This window comes from Gossypium arboreum, chromosome 11 (assembly GCF_025698485.1).
Source record: "Gossypium arboreum isolate Shixiya-1 chromosome 11, ASM2569848v2, whole genome shotgun sequence".
Classification (NCBI taxonomy): Eukaryota; Viridiplantae; Streptophyta; class Magnoliopsida; order Malvales; family Malvaceae; genus Gossypium; species Gossypium arboreum.
In genome coordinates, this window is record NC_069080.1 from 25,478,156 (window position 1) to 25,482,988 (window position 4,833).

At 34.1% G+C, this 4,833-nt stretch overlaps 1 non-coding gene across 1 annotated transcript; it reads left to right on the forward strand.

Moving 5' to 3' along the window:
- Positions 1 to 3,330: 3,330 nt before the first annotated feature.
- LOC128285050 (small nucleolar RNA R71) lies at positions 3,331 to 3,437 on the forward strand. The gene has a single exon (XR_008275465.1). It is a non-coding gene; the product is annotated as a small nucleolar RNA R71 (small nucleolar RNA).
- Positions 3,438 to 4,833: the final 1,396 nt, after the last annotated feature.

Genomic DNA, 4,833 nt, shown 5'->3' on the forward strand with positions numbered 1-4,833 from the left:
CATATAGTCTCAAAGTTGGGTTTCAAGGGATAAAATTTCATCAAGGTCGGCTTGAAAGGCTCAAACGGTCCAAACAAAAGTTGCCTAAATCATTTTCAACATTCCATGCTTCCTAGGATTTCGCCTTAAGAAACTACTAAGTCAATTTTAGAGACTTAAATTTTCATGCATGCCTAACTTTCTTAAGGAACTAAAAATTTTATGGTATTATTTGCATGCTTTATTAAGAGTACATTTATGTCATAATTCAACCAACATAGCAAATATTGAAATAATAGAATTTTATTCATACTGAAGTTTAGCATACTTAACAAAATTTCAAATTTTTGAACAAAATATATCCTAATCATAATTAAAAGAAAAATTTATTCTGAGAAGAAATAATTTCAATTTTTTAGTCCCCCGAAAAATGTCCTCATTGTTAGAAGTGAATAGATACTATACACCAGGTAGGATTCTAGAAAATAAGAGGTGAGCCAATTTGATTGCTTAAGTACCAAGCTCTCTCTAGATCCAATCCTAGACATGTATAAATATCTATTGCCACACTTTGTACTTTGTAACTTGTTCATTTTTATTTATGATTTCCACCTATTGTTTTATTATGCGAAAATAAAAATCATAATAGAACCTAATCCTAAAACATTAAATAACCCAGGGAAGAAAATGAAATAAAGTAAAGGTCCCCTATTTTTATTTATTTGTAGATCCCTTAGAATCTGACTCATCTTTTTCCTTCATCGACATTGGAGTCCATGGTTCAAGTATAAAGTCTAGAAATCCAGGCACAAAAATAAATGGGTTATGAAATATATATTTTAAATGCATCTTTGATTGAGTCATTCCGTATTTTTGAGTATCTCTAGTAATCTTGTTACTGGAACTACATGTGTTACATCATAGCCATTATACCAAACTGTTCACTTCGTGGAATGGTGCTAGATAAATGGACTCTCAGCGTCAAACTTTAAGAAATTTGTTAAGGGTGGTTTCAGTTTTGGGCAGGTGGGTGAGTAGCTGAGGGTAAGGTTTAAAGTTGAAGAGGGTGGCAGTTTTAAGGATAGTTTAGGTGCGGTAATTGGTGACTTTGAATGAAGGTATTTGGGGTGGTGATTCAGGGAGTTAAGGGCTACAACATTAAGGGTTAAGTGAGATGCACTATTGGGCTACTTAGGAGTAGAGGTGGAGCAAGGTAAGGGATATAGATTTGTGCGAAAAATGGTTGAATATTTCCTTTCCTAGAAGTGTCTTAAGCCTAATGGCAGGTCCTTTTTGGATCTTAAGCTCCTGTACTGAAAGTAGATTGAAATTAATGCTTGGCTTAAAAGTTGACCCTTTTATTTAACAAAACAAATACTTAAATTCTTTGGCCTACCAAGAAGAATATTTTTCAAAAAATTACGTTAAATTAAACTCCTAGGAAAGACTTGAGAGGTCACAGATGGTCCCGTTTAAGTCTCAATCTCCTAGACAGAGTTTTAATTAATGTAATGAACCAAAGAAAATTTTATCTAAGTTTACCATTTTATTCAAATGAGAAAAAAAACTAAAAATATAAAATAATGATAAAGAAAGTGAAGAGAACTCCCTCCATTTTATTCAGGATCGTCATTGACTATGGTGGTGTCAAATGGCCATTTGTCATACCAACCATAACCATCTAGGAAGTAATCATATTCTTTCCTATCAAATCTGTCCAACATCTTATTAGGGAAAGAAAACCCGTAATGATCATTCCTGGTGGCCTTGTTTAACTTCCTGTAATTTCTACAAATTCTCTAACCCGTGACTCGAATATCTGAAATAATCCATCTAGTACCCTTGTTATGCCTTTCCAAAATCACAAGTGCCTCTTCTTCATGATATTTGGTGAACTCAACTGAAATAATGACAGGTAAAGTCGAAGACAGACCCAAAGAGTCATATTTCAAATGAGGAGACAAAATCTTCAGTTCCAATTTAGCTGGCTCTTCAATCAACGAATTTGGTTGCGTATATTCTTGAGATGATAACTCTAATGATTCGAGTGGAACTTCTTGAGTGAATTCCTTCGAATTAGCTTCTAACCAAGCCAAACATTCCTTGTCTTCATCATCACTTGGTGAATCCTCCAGTAGAATATGTTCTAACAGATCGTCTAAAGAATTGAGCTCAAATTTTCTAGAAGCCAGCGATTCCATATTCGAAATAGCAGAGCAGTCTTTAACTATATCTTGGGATTTAGCAGCATCGAAGTCATTAAAAGTCACCTCGTCATCAGATATTTCTTTCAACTGAGTATCATTTTGCTGCTTCTGGAATCGTTGAGGATATGACAGTGGTGGAATCTTAGCTTTAACCGGACAACTCTTTTGTGGAAATTTTTCTATATCTGACAAGGGTGTTAGGTAATCAAAACTAATTGGTTTAGAGTTTACCTCATCAAGGATCACCGTATCTGACTTTTGTGGAATAGGAGTTTCAACACTCAGTTGAACTTCCTCTTTGCCGTGAGCTACAATAGGCTTATCTTCAACCTTGACAGCTTTGGGTTCCCATGTCTTCCCACTTTGTAAAGTGACGGTTTTGCAATGCTCTTTATCTGTGCTTCTCAGATTTTCTGTATCACTCAACCAAATACCTTGGGGTCTATTTTTGAGCTCATTGGCTAGCTATTCCACTTGGTTTCCTAAATTCTTCAATGTTGTTGCTTGGCTTTGGATTAGTTCATCATTCTTCGTTATGTATGCCTTCAGTAAATTCTCAAGATTAATTTAAGATTCAGTTGGTGTGGGTTGTTGCACTTGTTGAGAATATTCTGACAGATAATTTGGTTGAAATGACATAGAAGAGTCGCTATGATCTGCCCATTGATTACTCCATGGAGAAATTGGATGATTCTGCTATGAAAAGTTGTAATAATTTGATTGTGGAACATTCCAATTTTGATTTCCCATGTAATATTTTGACTCTTGATTCCATGGGCAATTTTCAAAGAAATGGCCATCTCCACAGTATTCACAAGAAATATCCTCGAACTGGTTCAATTGTTGACCTGTTAGATTACCATTGAAACCATTAGCAATTATGTTCTTAAGCATAGAAGACATAGAGGATACCTGGGCTGCCAAAGAAGCAAGTGTATCCGCTTTATGTACTCCTGCTACTCGTTTTTCTGAGGCTTCTCGGTTGGTTGGCCACTGATAGTTATTCCTGGTAATTCTTTCAATAATATCGTAAGCATTTTTATAAGACTTAGAAAGAAGAGCTCCATTTGCTTAAGCATCCACCATCATTCTAGTATGAATATTGAGACTAATATAGAAAATCTCCATTTGAACGCAACAAGAAATGTCGTGATGAGGGCACTTTCGTAATAACTCCTTGAATCGCTCCCATGGCTCATATAAAAATTCTTCATCAAGTTGCTAAAATGAAGTGATTTCATTTCGGACCTTAGTGGTTAAAGATAGAGGGAAATATTTCATTAAGAAACGTTCAACTAACTCTTGCTATGCAATTATGGATCCGGACGGCAGGGAGTTCAACCATGCTCGTGCTCTATCTTTTAAAGAGTATGGAAATAATCTCAGTCTCAAGGCATCCTTGGTCATCTCGACTAGTTTAAATGAGTCACCCACTTCCATGAATAGCCGAAGATGAAGATGTGGATCTTCAGTAGGAATCCCACTAAATTGACCCATATTTTGCAACATTTGGAACATGACCGACTTCAGCTCTAATTATTGTGACTCGATTTTGGTTCTCCTAATACTCGGATTGAGCTCGTTGAATAGAGGCATGACATATTGTTGAATGGAATAGTTTCTGTCATTGGCAATAATGATCAGATTGTGAGTACTATAAGCGAATGTTCCTCCTAGATTTTGGTTTGGATTTTCGAAATTCATATCTTCGGTCCTTCTTTGGTTTATTTGTCTTCTCCTTTGTCAAAAAGTCCTTTCAATTTCAGGGTTTACGGTTAGTAAGTCAATGATTTGATAAATACTCATAAACACCCGAAACAAACACAAAAAAATGGAATTAAAATTTAACAAAAAAAAAGTAGACCAAAATGCAAAATTAACAATTTCAAAAATAATGTCTTTTAAAACAGTCCCTGGCAACAGCGCCAAAAACTTGGAACAACGGAAATGTGCAAGTGTACACAATCACAACAAGTAATAAAGTGACAAGTAAATGTAGAGTTATCGTACCCACAGGGATTGTGAAAATAATTATTTATAAATGTAATTTAAAACACTTTGGTGGAGAAAATATTTTGATTTGAAAGGTGATTAAAAGCTATAAAACAAAGTAAAAATAAATAAAATAAAGTTCTAATGCACGATTTCAAAAGATGATTTAAATCAAGATGACATAATTGTGTTAGATTAATTACATTTCTTAACTTAGAAATATGTTAGATTAATTACATTTCTTAACTTAGAAATATTAAGCCCATGTTTATGTTATTACGAATAAATCCACGGCAACTCGGTAATTTGCTAACTTATGAACAGACTTACCTACAAAAATCCATTCATCTCTTGACTATATCTCTATGTCAATTCAACCAATTAAACAAACTTTAATAGGCAAATGTGTTAATGCACATACATACTTATGAAATTAAAATAATCTCTTGTACATATCTCTATGCTAATTCAAACAATTAATTTAATCGCATAAGCACATAAAAGATTACGTGAGGTAACAATGTATTTCTACCTTAAAAACAGTTTAATCACAACAATCTTGCAAGTTATGCAAGGCAATTGTATTGCTCGATACTGTTGCTAATTTAACACTTAGCTACCTTAGATGATTAAACATGCACTGATTAAGTATCGT